The sequence below is a fragment of the Podarcis pityusensis genome (assembly GCF_964106645.2).
Source record: "Podarcis pityusensis genome assembly, chromosome: 14".
Lineage (NCBI taxonomy): Eukaryota > Metazoa > Chordata > Lepidosauria > Squamata > Lacertidae > Podarcis > Podarcis pityusensis.
The window spans coordinates 2,577,507-2,592,331 of record NC_138039.1 but is presented as its reverse complement, the minus strand read 5'-3'; the positions used below and the strand labels follow the sequence as shown (position 1 = coordinate 2,592,331).

General features: G+C 46.3%; 1 protein-coding gene across 1 annotated transcript in view; it reads right to left on the bottom strand.

Moving 5' to 3' along the window:
* LOC308462996 (cytochrome P450 3A9-like) overlaps positions 1–14,825 on the bottom strand; it is a 96,263-nt gene that overhangs the window by 33,359 nt on the left and 48,079 nt on the right. The gene's annotated exons all lie outside the window — the stretch shown is intronic.

Here is a 14,825-nt window from a genome sequence, read left to right as displayed (position 1 = left end):
TCAGGTATTCATAACTGCTGAACTTTAGCCTGTCCTTCTCCCCGACGTGCATCATTTAATGCAGGAGTCTTTCTCTCTGGAGAAGACCCAGCCCAGTGGAAGTGGGGCAGCCCAGAATCCCGCTGCCTTATTCTGCAATTAGAGTTGCCACAACTTTATCTATAGCAAACACCCTTGTGTTTGTGTGTTTTTGCTGTACTTTTTTTAAAAAAATCATTATTTTTATTCTTGCATGTGTGTGTATGTTGTTATATGTGAAAAGATGAAAATGCCAAACTCAGCATCTCACCTTCCCCTCCCAACCTGAAGGCATGTTGTTGTTGTTGTTGTGTAGTCGTTTAGTCGTGTCCGACTCTTCGTGAACCCCTGGACCAGAGCATGCCAGGCACTCCTGTCTTCCACTGCCTCCCACGGTTTGGTCAAACTCATGCTGGTAGCTTCGAGAAGACTGTCCAACCATCTCGTCCTCTGTCGTCCCCTTCTCCTTGTGCCCTCCATCTTTCCCAACATCAGGGTCTTTTCCAGGGAGTCTTCTCTTCTCATGAGGTGGCCAAAGTCTTGGAGCCTCAGCTTCACGATCTGTCCTTCCAGTGAGCACTCAGGGCTGATTTCCTTCAGAATGGAGAGGTTTGATCTTCTTGCAGTCCATGGGACTCTCAAGATTCTCCTCCAGCACCATAATTCAAAAGCATCAATTCTTCGGCGATCAGCCTTCTTGATGGTCCAGCTCTCACTTCCATACATCACTACTGGGAAAACCATAGCTTTAACTATACGGACCTTTGTTGGCAAGATGATGTCTCTGCTTTTTAAGATGCTGTCTAGGTTTGTCATTGCTTTTCTCCCAAGAAGCAGGCGTCTTTTAATTTCGTGGCTGCTCTCGCCATCTGCAGTGATCATGGAGCCCAAGAAAGTAAAATCTCTCACTGCCTCCATTTCTTCCCCTTCTATCTGCCAGGAGGTGATGGGACCAATGGCCATGATCTTCGTTTTTTTTTATATTGAGCTTCAGACCATATTTTGCGCTCTCCTCTTTCACCCTCATTAAAAGGTTCTTTCATTCCTCCTCACTTTCTGCCATCAAGGTGTGTCATCTGCATATCCGAGGTTGTTGATATTTTTTCCGGCAATCTTAATTCCGGCTTGGGATACACTACTACTACTGTGTAAAGGGGAGATTGCTGAAAATAAAACTTCAAGAATCCTTCCTGGGAATGAATACTATGGTGATGTTACACAGGTCTATCACCCACTGCAACTAATTCTGAGTCATTTCCAGGTCCGGTTCAGCACACTGTTAGGCAACTCTAACAACTCAACAAACTGCAGCGTGTAGAAGCAGGAACCTGCATTTAACAAGGGTTGTTTAATATACTAAACCATGGAAGGTCTTGTTTTTCTCCAAAGCGCCTATGAGTTATTTAAATTGGGCTCGCACTGGTGGCTTGGTCCTGTCTCTGCAGGACACCCACCCACACACCAGCTTTGCTAGAATGAATCGGAGTCTCATTCACGCTAATGCCTTTCTTTCTGACAGTTCAGATTGCTGTGCAAGGACAATTTTCAATGCATTATCGTTGCTTGAGTAACAATTGCTTGTTCCAAGCAAAAGAGCACACCTTGAACGTTGGGGAGCTTGGGAGCTTGCTGATATCTTTTCTTCTCTTTTGAAGCCATTAATTAACCTGCTAGTGATTTCTCCTGGATGTGTATGCCTGTCTTTAATTAAGATTGTGTCTGATCTGTTTATATTGCAGTTGGAGCAGAAGTGAGCTGAGGGGGAATGTTCTCTGTTGAACGGCACCTCCTGTGTCTCTTCCCCCTTCGGTGTCCTGAGTCATGTTTTGAGCATCGCTGCCTTGCATGTAAAATGCAGGTGGATATTGGATGGGCTTGCATCACAATAGCAAATTATGAGGATCTGGGAGAACTGTCGATGGCAGTGGTTTTCACCCTTTTTGAGTCTGCGGCTCCCTTAACCAAGCACAATTCTTCTCTCTTGTGGGAACCACTTACACTGGAAGATAAGGGGGTGCAGGTCAAAGCCACTGGCTTCCTGAATCTTCCTTGGAGAGAAAGAGAGATAATGCAGGAAATAAGGGCTTCAAGTTAGTGAAAGGAGGGCCCCCTGGCAGGGACGGAGGAAAGGGGTGGGGGGGCGAGGGGCCCCGGGTGTCACCACTAAGGGGGTGACAAAATAGTGGGCAGCACTCACCACGGGGCCTGCAGCTTGCCCGAGCCACGTATCTCCCCTGGGATTGGCGTGGTGGCTTGGGTGCCCGCAGACTCCGTGCTGCCCCAAACGGTCCGCCTGCCACCTCCCCCTCGGCTGTAGGGCGGCTGAGTGGGAGGAGGCAGGCAGACTCCTCGGAGGCCCCACGGAGTGTCCTGCCCTGGCTGGCCCCACCCCTGGGCGCAGGGCACGCGTGTCACCCCAGGCACCCGATCAGCTTGCTCCGCTGCTTCCCCCTGGGGCTTCATTGAATGTTGCTCAGGGTGCCACAGTGCACTGGTTGACAACCAATTGTCTATGGACTTCACGACTGCAAAGACGTAGTCATGACCGTTAGTCATGTTCATATTATTTCATTTATTGCAATCCTTTTTATTGCACCTCAGACGATACAAATGTTTGAGGAATAAAATCAGAACAGAAGAATAAAAAGGGGGTTTCAAAACATAAAAGCAGACTCTCCTTCTCCCTGTCCTGGGATCCTTCCCACGTGTATTCTACGGCTAGAGAACTGCATTGCCAAATCCATATACAGTGGTACCTCGGGTTAAGTACTTAATTCGTTCTGGAGGTTCATTCTTAACCTGAAACTGTTCTTAACCTGAAGCACCACTTTAGCTAATGGGGCCTCCTGCTGCCGCCGGAGCACGATTTCTGTTCTCATCCTGAAGCAAAGTTCTTAACCCGAGGTAATATTTCTGGGTTAGTGGATTCTGTAACCTGAAGCATATGTAACCTGAAACGTCTGTAACCCGAGGTACCACTGTACTGAGACCCCCATCTTCCCAATGCACCAAACACAAGAAAGGCGGAAGCAAAGGAGGCTTTTGTTTTTGCAGCAGGGCTGAAAGTTTCTAGTGCCTTTAAGTTAAAATAGCCCAGAAGCCGTGGCTGCCATTCATGTCCCTGCAGAGGTGAAAGGAGTTCGCATGGTGTTTTGTTTGCTTCTTGGCATTTCTGCTGACAGCTCCAGGTGGGGGGAATCCTGACTGTTTGCTTTGCGGTGTACGCAGAAGGGCGACCAGCCTGTGAACTGATAAGTGTGCCACGAACTTACTTGATCCCCCTACTTGCCGGATGGAAAGATGCCCTGGTGCCTTCTTCATCTGCCAGTTGGGCTAGTTTGATTGGTCTGGGGGTGTTTTCATTAGAGTTTCCAGGAACATGCCATGCTCTGAACATGTTCCTGGACATTTTATCAGGCCACTGTGTAGAACAGGGTCACCCAATGTTTAGCACCACTTTAGCTAATGGGGCCTCCTGCTGCTGCCGCGCCGCCGGAGCACGAGTTCTGTTCCCATCCTGAAGCAAAGTTCTTAACTCGAGGTACTATTTCTGGGTTAGCGGAGTCTGTAGCCTGAAGCGTATGTAACCTGAAGCGTATGTAACCCGAGGTACCACTGTAACTGAGAATTTTGAAAGACAGGTGCAGATTAGTTTGAGAAATGTGAATCTGGCAGGTTCCGATTAAAACATGAACTGATTTCTCCTCCATGCCTATTTAAGAGGTCCAGAAGCAATTTACAGCCATGAGCTTGTCTCTCTGTACACAACTAGCAAGTGTCTCCAGTTTTCTTCTGGGAACAACACCTGAGCAACACCTGAGGCTTCTGCACCCGCTCTCAGAGGGGCTGAGATGCGACCAGGGTTCCCTCTTTCTCCTTTTGGGGAGCACCTCGTGGCACCATCTTCAGAAATATTGGTTTCTCCGGCACTACGAAGGCTTGCTTTCTCACCTCCAGGGGAATCTACAGCAGGGTGAGAAACAAAAGAAAGCAATTAGTTAATGAGTCAACCCAGCTTGACATTCAGACTCCTGACGGAAGCTCACAGGGAAGTATCAGCGCTTTGGTTTCGCTGGCTTTAATTAAAACATGTGGCTCAATCCTATCCATGCCTTGGGCAACAGCGCCAGACACTGACTTGCACATAGCACCTTCCTTTTGGGGGACTGATGTCTCTTGGGTGACAGAGGCAGGATGGGTGCTAGCCTAGTGTCAGATGTAGTCCCAGCTGCATTTCTAAAGGAAGGGAGTCCTGCATAGCAGGAGAAGATGGTGGACAACCCCTCCCTTTACACGCACATACAGAGGTGCGCCAGGCGTCCAGCCTCCTCACCGGAGTTTCCTTGCAGACGCTGAAGGAGAAATGCTGCGCCAGGACTGCAGTATAAATACTTTGCATTTATATAGAGTGATACCTTCAGGCATCAACCTCCATCTCACCTGTGATGTGCAGGTGCCAATTAATTAGTCCAGTTAATCTAATTAATTGTCCATTAGATCTTCCACAAGATCCACTGACACAACTGATGTGATTGATTTTTTGCAGAAATAATCTGAACCATAGACTTTGCCACTGACACCTCTCAGTGTTAGGCATTATGCTTCAGCCACTCTGGCTATCAACAGAATTGGATTATTCCCCCCAGTTTCAGACTGAATAGCCTCAACGGTGCTTGAACTGTATGACCCATATTTACCAGTGGAAGAGCTGAATATCTTATTCTTTTCAATACTTAATATCTTTTTCTTTTCTTTTACCTCCTTGAGCTTCCCACTGGTGAAGGTTGGAGGCTGGAGAGGGAACATTGTTCGTACTTTGCCTTCAAGATGTGTTGGCCTCCAAGATCCCATCTAAACCTATATCCGAGAGAAGACAAAAGCAGTTTCAAACCAATGAGTGGCATAGTCAGGTTCTGAACCCACAACAGATCTGGAACCAATAATATCCAACAGGCAATTGTAAATGGAATAAACATGGAGTGCAGTGATGACTGGGTCACTAAGTTCACGCTTGACTTTTAGAGAGGAGTTAATCTGCCCTCCCCATTATGGAGTGACATGTAGAAACTCTCCTCCTTTCGTAATACTATTGTATAGTTAAGTAGTTGGTGAACGTGGTGGAGAACTCTTTCACAAGGACGGCTTTTATGATAGCCAGATCCAGCGTAGCTAATATAGGCTTTCAGCCCTCGTAAATCCTGGATTAAGAGTAAGGAAGAAGAGGCACATTCTAGTGAATCGAAAACAAGTGAGCTACAGGTAGCCTTCACCTGGTGCCTTCAAGATGTGTTGGCCTCCATCTCCCATCAACCCATGGCGACAGGCACTGATGGGAGCTGTAGTCCAAAGCCTCTCCATCGCGCCTGACTGGTGAAGGTTGGCTGAGGGAGTCTGCCATCCTCCATCATTTTATAAGCCAAGGGAACAACATCTTTTGCTAGTCAAAACTAACTAGAAAAACACATCCCAGAAGGAGGGTTGCCCTGTTACTCTGCTGAAGCAAAGAAAAAAGTCAATGCAAGAGGCTTCCGGCACAGCATGATACTGCCTGAGAGCTCCTGTGGAAGCATTTGCATGCATGAGCAAGGAAGACCCGCCAGCTCAGAGCCTTAAGCTTCAATCTGACACATGCTTGCCTGGGAGTGTGACCTCTCTGTCCCCTTTTTGACAATATTGGCTCATAGTCTTCTTTCTGCTCAGAAACTCTATCTTCCCTTTGATTTTAGGCAATAAGCTATCAGAGGCCACTACAAGGCAGGGTCTTATCTCTGCATGTTTTTTGCCTTCCTTTCCTAGCAATGGCATTAGCAATGAGCAAGTTGGGCACAGAGACCCTCATAACTGACACCTTAGATAATGCTTATTATGCCAACTGTAACATTAGCCAGAACCTAACAGATGAGAAAGGCATTTAAACTAATAATAATAATAATAATAATAAACTAATAATAATAATAATAAACTAATAATAATAATTTATTACTTATACCTCGCCCATCTGACCAGGTTTCCCCAGCCATTCTGTGGCTTCCAAGAGGAGATTAAAAATACATTAAAGCAGCAATCATTAAAAGCTTCCCTAAACAGGACTGCCTTCAGATGTCTTCTAAAAGTCAGATAGTTGTTTATTTCCTTGACATCTGATGGGAGGGCGTTCCACAGGGCGGGTGCCACTACTGAGAAGGCCCTCTGCCTGGTTCCCTGTAACCTCACTTCTCACAATGAGGGAACCGCCAGAAGACCCTTGGAGCTGGACCTCAGTGTCAGGGCAGAATGATGGGGGGTGGAGATGCTCCTTCAGGTATACTGGGCTGAGGCCATTTAGGGCTTTCAAGGTCAGCACCAACCCTTTGAATTGTGCTCAGAAATGTACTGGGAGCCAATGTAGGTCTTTCAAGACCGGTGTTTTGTGGTGTCAGCAGCCACTGAGACAACTTCATGTTTGGAACCTCCAACTGAAAGTTCACTTGAAGGGCCCACAAGCTGTTCCTTGGCTTAGAGAGCCAACAATATTGTTAGAAAGGATTGCGCACACCACAATCATGTATGAAAAATACTATAAAGGTGTCGTGAATTTTTCATGCTCCACCCAGCTTTTGGAAACATCCACCGAGCCATTCTTGCTGCAGCCTGAACAAAGCTGTATTCTTTCCATATGCTCTGGCATAATGAGACCCCTCCGAAGGGTAACAGGAGTGAAACCCATTTAACTTAATGGGGCTTACCTCTGAGTAGACATGCAACCGCCTCCTGGCAAACTGAAGGAGCTATATTCTTTAGAATGCCTATGCTAAATAAGCCCACAAAATAAAAGGCAGAAAACTACAGACAAGTACCGGAATGTTTTTGAGATTCCAAAGCGATCCAGTTGCATATTAAGTATTTTTCCACCCCAGAACATTTCCTTCTTTGGGTCAAACAATGAGATTTGGGCTAACCTGAGAAATACAAACTGTTCATAAAAGGTCACTTACCCTCAGGTCCTGCCATGTTTCTGAAAGCACTCGATATCAAATAACCATCATACTGTTGTAAGAAACATTTAAGAAAGTTAAGTACGACCTTTCTGGGCTGGATTTTGGCCACTTTTCAGGAGCACCTCTGATCCCAAGGGGGGGGCAGTGTTACCATATTTAAGGAGGGGTGCCTTTCAGAGCCTAACCCCCCCTTTAAGGGATTCAGAGTCCCCCCATTTGTTAGCGGTCAGAGATGAATAAGTGGAGGCAAGTTCCAGTGAAATCAAAGCTGATCTTTATTATTCTGTTGATAATAGCAATAATTTTATTATTTAAATCCTGCCCATCTAGCTGGGTTTCCCGAGCTACTCTGGGCGGCTTATAGTACATATAGAAATGTAGTAAAACCTTAAAAATTAAAAGCCTCCCAATTCAGAGCTGCCTTCGGATGTTTTCTAAAAGTCAGACAGTTGTTTATTTCCTTGACATCTGAAGGGAGGGTGTCCCACAGGGAGGGTGCCACCACCGAGAAGGCCCTCTGCCTGGTTCCCTGTAACTTTACTTCTTGCAGTGAGGGAACTGCCAGAAGACCCTCGGAGCTGGACCTCAGTGTCTGGGCTGAACAATGGGGGTGGAGATGCTCCTTCAGGTATCCTGGGCTGAGGCTGAAGTTGTATAGGGCTTTGAAGGCCAGCAGCAACCCTTTGAATTGTGTTTGGAAATGTCCTGAGAGCCAGTGTGGTATAGTGGTTAAGAGTGGTAGACTCGTAATCTGGGGAACCGGGTTCGCGTCTCCGCTCTTCCCCATGCAGCTGCTGGGTGACCTTGGGCTAGTCACACTTCTTTGAAGTCTCTCAGCCCCACTCACCTCACAGAGTGTTTGTTGTGGGGGAGGAAGGGAATGGAGAATGTTAGCCGCTTTGAGACTCCTTTGGGTAGTGGTAAAGCGGGGTATCAAATCCAAACTACTACTACTACTACTACTACTACTCTTCTTCTTCTTCTTCTTCTTCTTCTTCTTCTTCTTCTTCTTCTTCTTCTTCTTTATATGGTGTTATATGGTCCCGGCAGCCGCTCCCAGTCACCAGTCTAGCTGCCACATTCTGGATTAGCTGTTGTTTCAGAGTCACCTATTACAAGTTCCCCGCCTCCTTCATAAGAGGCAAAGACTCAACGCAAGGTGTACAAAGACTATTTAAAGACTTTTGAAAATTGCCCAACCGCCCAAAAATATCACAGAAAGAGGTGGTCTACAGACAGAAATTTTAGTGTGTGTCTTGACAGGATACTGGATAATGGTCGCAGTTTGCATTATTTGAGCCAGTATGGGAATATCCCTTTGTCATTGCAATTTTTCTAGAAAAAGAGGTGCCGGAACTCACTATGAACACCTCCCTCCTTCTTTTAGAATGGCAGTGGCACCCACCAGAGAGGTGCTGGAACTGAGTTCCTGTGAGTTCCCTCTGAAAAAAATCCCTGCCCTTTGTCATGATAAATACTTTCTTCCCTGGATCCCTTTGGCAAAATTACCCCTACTGATACACAGAAGATGCTCTATCGACAGTCTGCTCAGCTTGACAGATACTTGCCAGACTGGTTTCGCAGGGAGGAGTAAGGCCCTAGGAGAGGATTATTCACACATGCCCTACATAAACTGATCAGGACCTCAATGCATGGAGAGGAGGAATTAATCATATTTAATTGCTTTGCGTACACCGCTTGAGAGTTGTTTTTTCATTATGCAGAATGCAAATCCTTCTCAGTAAATAAATAAAGTAGTAAAGTGATCTGCAATGAACAAAGTCATGCAATGTCTTAAGATAAAGAGCACACAGAAGTGCAGCTGAAATCCCCTCATTCAGGTATTCATAACTGCTGAACTTTAGCCTGTCCTTCTCCCCGACGTGCATCATTCAACAGAGGAGTCTTTCTCTCTGGAGAAGACCCAGCCCAGTGGTGCAGCCCAGAATCCCACTGCCTTATTCTGCAATTAAAGTTGCCAGAAAACAAGGCAGGGATTTGTCTGCCCCGCCTCACTAAGCTTTCAATAGGGGGATGGTGTGGGCAGAAAGCAATTGGCCTGCACAGCTCCTTCTGGTGGGACCTCTATGAAATCACCCACCGATTGCTAGAGATCAACTTGCTGCACACCCTCCTCTGCATTTATAATAAAGAGAGGCTCCAAAGTCCTCCTGCTGATTTCTCCCAGTTCATTGCTTCCCTGTTCTCTTTATCTTGAGCAAACACCCTTGTTTTTTTGCTGTACTTCATAATAATAATAAAAAAATCATTATTTATTTTTATGCTTTCAGTGTGTGTTGAGTTACATAAAGAGAAGATGAAAATGGCAAACTAAATTTCAGTGGGTGTACTCTGAATGAAAGTTAGTTGAATACAACACATGGAGCCCAACATTATTCTTTTTTCACAGGCCTAGGTAGCAAAAGGTCACACAACCTTCTCCCCCCCCCCCATAAGGGCTATTTCTATAATGTTATTTACGCGTTTGTGTCCACAAAGGTGGTCCAGAGACTTCCATCAGTTCAGTTATGGTCAGTGGGAGTTTGCTCAAGGCCAAGTGGTTAAACCACATGATCATAGAATCATAGAATCTTAGAGTTAGAAAGGACCCAAGGGTTATCCAGTCCAACCTCCTGCAAATCAGGAATCTCAGCGAGATCATACATGACAGATGGCCACCCAACCTCTCCTTAAAAACCTCCAAGGAAGGAGATTCCACAACCTCCTGAGGGAGACCATTCCACTGTCAAACAGCTCTTACTGTCAGAAAGTTTTCCCTGATGTTTAGCTGGAATCTACTTTCTTATAACTTGAAGCCATTGCTTCAAGTCCTACCCTCCAGAGCAGGAGAAAACAAACTGGCTCCCTCTTCCATGTGACAGTCCTTGAGATATTTGGAGATGGCTTCCATATCTCCTCTCAGTCTCCTCTTTTCCAGGCTAAACATACCCAGGTCCTTCAAGCACTCCTCATAAGATTTAGTTTCCAGACCCTTGATCATCTTGATTGCCCTCCTCTGCACACGTTTCAGCTTGTCAACATCCTTCTTAAATTGTGGTGCTGAGAATTGGACACAGTATTCCAAGTGTGGCCTGTACATCCTCCAGAGTTGTCACCTTCTTCCCGGATTTTAACCTTTAAAGCCCTCGCAGTCCTGGGCTAGACAGAGTAGGTCAGGAATTGGCTGCTTCTGCCCACGAACTTTGTCCTGTGTCTCCATTCCTTCACTCTCTTCCTCTGCTGTTGAGAGTTTGGGAGGTGAGTTCAAAATAAAGGGCTTGTGGCATCATGGTTGGCACCCAGAAGATGGAAGATATCTACAGCCCCTCCAGTGGTCACTTCTAGGTGGGTACCAAATAACAGTTTTGTTTCAGATTTATAAGATAAGGCTCTTTCAGCATGCTGTGCTTCTAGAGCTGCTTCTACATCCCAACCCTATGCAAGTTTACTTGGAAGTAGATATCCTTGCAGTTGAGAGGCTGCTATCTCCTAAGGCTTTCAGGGGACTTAAAATGCTCCTTCTACTGTCAGAGTTATAAATTAACCCAAGTAAAGGAAGATAACAGAGTGGTACATACAGCATGAAAATGCCTAGGAAGGCAATGAGAAGGGACCATGTCTCAGTGGAGAAACTTGGAAGGAGATCCATCTTGTTGGCCCTTGATGTCTCTCTGCCTCTGGCTTTGATCAAGGAGTTCTATTCTCTGTCTGCTTGATCAGGGCTGGAGCTCAAAAGGCAAAAGTTTTCTCACAGTATCATTTGCGATCTGTTTGTCTTCACTGTAATTACTGGGCCAAGCTTGTTTCCTTCGATGTGAAAAGAGGCCAGGTGAGAATTCCTTGTCACTGAAGTGGCTGGTTCCCTTGGAAGATGGGGCAAGCTTTCCATCTGTTGCTTTGGGGGGAGGGGGGGCGAGCCCCCAAACCGATGGATTCACTTACAAGAAAGGATAAACCTTAGGAACAATGTTCTATGAGCCATGGGTCAGTGGAATAAGTAAAGGTAAAGGTAAAAGGGACCCCTGACAGTTAAGTCCAGTTACAAACGACTCTGGGGTTGCGGTGCTCATCTCGCTTTTACAGGCCAAGGGAGCCAACGTTTGTCCACTCTGCAGACAGTTTTTCCGGGTCATGTGGTGAACATGACTAAGCCACTTCTGGCGCAATGGAACACCAACACCAGAGCAGCGCACGGAAACACTGTTTACCTTCCCGCCGGAGTGGTACCTATTAATCTACTTGCACTTTTTGTCATGCTTTCAAACTGCTAGGTTGGCAGGAACAACGGGAGCTCACCCCGTCATGGGGATTTGAACTGCTGACCTTTTGATCGGCAAGCTCAAGGCTCAGTGGTTTAGACCACAGCGCCACCCGCATCCATGGAATAGACTTCCTCAAAAGATGGTGGGCTCTCTTTCCTTGAAGGCTTTTAAACAGAGGTTGGATCCCTTTCAAGTCTATGATTCTATGACAAACATGAAGACAGATTGAGGGGGGATCCAGCTGCCATGGTTACTCTGGTGGCAACCTTTGAGGGGGTCCAACTCTGGTCCTCTGCACCCTGATGCTGTGTTTTTAAATCCAGAGAGCTCTTGCCTGCCAGTCTCTGGCCTCAGCAAGTTCCTGATCACATAACATCAAGCTCAGAGCCAGGATCCCAGAAATGGGGCAGGCGGCAGGCTTTTGAGCAAGCAAAAAGGCAGCTTCAGTCTCAGGCTCCCTTAGATGCATTGAGAAATCAATGTCTGGTGGCGAATATCTGCAGTGAAATCAAAATTGAAAGTGAATGGGGCTACGTTGCAAAGATTAACAAATGCTTCTGGCAGCTGTGAGGCTAGAAGTAGCCAGTCATGGAAAGGCCGCAGTCACCCCCACCTCACAGGGGTGTCATGTGGGTGGGGGCACCAGGGCAGTTTCCCTGGGTGCAAAATTATTAGGGGTGCAAAAATTCAAAAGGGAAAAAAAAGTAGTACAGTGGTACCTCGGGTTAAGAACTTAATTCATTCTGGAGGTCCATTCTTAACCTGAAACTGTTCTTAACCTGAAGCACCACTTTAGCTAATGGGGCCTCCCGCTGCCGCTGTGCTGCTGCCACGCAATTTCTGTTCTCATCCTGAAGCAAAGTTCTTAACCCAAGGTACTATTTCTGGGTTAGCGGAGTCTGTAAGCTGAAGCATCTGTAACCTGAAGCGTCTGTAACCCGAGGTACCACTGTAATGATAAATTAAGAATAGAGTGCCCTCTGCCTCACACAGCATATCTCCCAGTTTTCACACGGGCAGACTGAGGAGCAGATTTGGGCATTGGCCAGTTGTTAGGGCACCCTCTGTATGGGCTTTAGAAAGATACCTGCTCCTGACCAATCTCCCGTCCCACTCTCAGCTGTGCTCAGTACTCATGGGGCACCACAGCTGCCACTCAGGTCTCTAAGCTATTGCCCCTTTGTTCCAGCCTATCGGCAGGTGGTGTCAAGGATATTTGCCTTGCCCCGGGCACTAGCAACCCACAATACACCACTGCCACCTCCAAGGGATGGTGGCAATGTCCGAATACTCAACTCAGCCCTGGAGGATAGGCAAAGGTATAGAGAAACAGGATAAATTTGACATGATTTGTTTTACTTATATTAATGATGTGAATGGCAATAAAACCAGGATTAGGCGCCAATCAACAGATGCATCTTTATAGTGTGGATATTTTTGTTTTGCTGTATTTGGGAGAAATCAATAACAAAAATAATTGTTTTTAAAAGGAAGCAGTAGGAACCTGGTTTTGTTCCTCAGCTGATGATACTGTAGACTGTGACTCCATGTCCTGTTCCATGTCCAGATTCCAGAGTCATGCCAGTGAGTGACACCCAATTCTGATTCACTTTTTCAGAGTATTAAAGGGAGACAGCAGAAATGCTAAATTGTTGCTTGTGTGCAGTAAAGGACAGAATGAGGGCCAATAAACTGCAACTCAATCCAGACAAGATGGAAGTATTGTTTCTAAATGGTCTGACTGCACAGATGACCAGCACCTGCCCAGATTCGGATGGAACTGCAATCCCTCCAGAAGAAATAGGTTTGAAGTCGGGGGGGGGGGGCTCCTCAATCCAGTTCTGTCTACGGAATCACAGGTTGCTTCCATGGCACAGCGAACCTCATACCATCTTAGACTGATGTGCCAGCTACAACCCAACTGGTCTCAGTTGTTCATGCTCTTGTATCCTTGAAATTAGGGTGTGTTCACACGGCCCCCGATTCAAAATATTGAGGGGGCAGGAGTCCCAAGCACCCCGTATACCAGGTGCCAGTGTACTGTAGTGTATATCGTGCCAAAGGCAGATAATTGAAAATAGAGCTTCAATATTGCTTCCTGGGAACGAGTGTGTAATGGTTCAAGGGGTTGCTCGTGCGTAAGCCGATGCCCACACCTGGCTGGGTTGCCTAAGTGAACCTTTTCTGTCTGGACAGCCACTCACCCGTGGCTGTCTCAATCGCTGGCAGAATCCATCAGTGGGCGTTTCTTAAACTTCTTCCAGCAAAGAAGTTCTTTCACGCCCAGTCTCCTCCTACTTTCCCTGCGCCGAAGCCTTCTGCGCAAGGAAGGCGTAGGCAGCGGAGGACCCTTCCTCCCCCCGCTGGTCCCAGGCAAGGAGTCATGTGACTCCCTCCCAGATTCCCCCATCTGCCCCCCTTCTCCACTGGAGCTGAGCTGATTCCCTTCCCCAGAAGATGGGCTGCCTCTCCCAATCCCGGGACACTCTCTGGGATCCCTCTGGAGCTCTCTCTCTCCCTCCGGCACTGATGGCAGTTCCCTGACGGAGTGCTACAATCATATTACATGGGTCTTTCACCAACTGCAACTACAGCTTCTGAGCTGTTTCCAGACCCAGTTTTACACACTGTTAGGTGATTCTAAGAACTCAACAAACTACAGAATGTGAAAGCTGGAACCTGCATTTAACAAGGGAAGTTTAATCTACTAAACCACAGCAGATCTTATTTCTCTCCAGAGTGGTATTTAAATTGGGCTTGCACTGGTGGATTGGTCCTGTTTCTGCAAGACCATTTCCACACACAGAGTTTTGAAAGAATGCATCTGAGTCACAGGGACCCAAATAAATCACATTACCCAGGACTGTGATGTGTGTCAATTCTAGGAAGGGGTTTTTGCAATCCTGGCCTGCACCGACTGAGTTTCCTGTCATTCAGTGGTCATGATTTGATGCCATAGTGATTCTTTCTTCCCAAGCAACCCTGAGGAATTCAAGTTGCATGTGCTCTGTATGGATCCCTTAATGAAATCTCCTCAGCACCCTCCCCAAACTACAGTTCCCAGAATTCCATGGGGGAAGCCAAGACTGGTAAACTGGTCTTGGACTGATACAAAATTGTAGGCTGGGCATGCTCCAATTAATCATCATTGATGATCTGGTTTTAAAGGGGACTTTTAAAATCTACTTTATACTACGATAATTTTCAAGGTGCCTTGCAACCAAATATATATAATATTGTTTCAAAAAATCCCCAAAACAGCCTTGAAATAATAGAAGCGACAGATCGAGCAAATAGAGGAATATTAAAGGATAGACAAATTTGCTAATTTGGGTTTCCCACTTTGCCAGTCTTACATTTGCTTCGCCCCAATTCCACAGAGGAGTTTGCATGAACATTTGCACACACTGTTGATGCCCATTTTCCTTGCAGACACACTTTTGTATGAATGTTTCACAGTGCAAGCATTTTCTTTTTGTATTGTCTTTTTATGTTGTGAACCACCCTGAGTTCTACAAATGAAGGGCTGGATACAAATTTAATAAGCAAAATAAATAAACTATTGTAA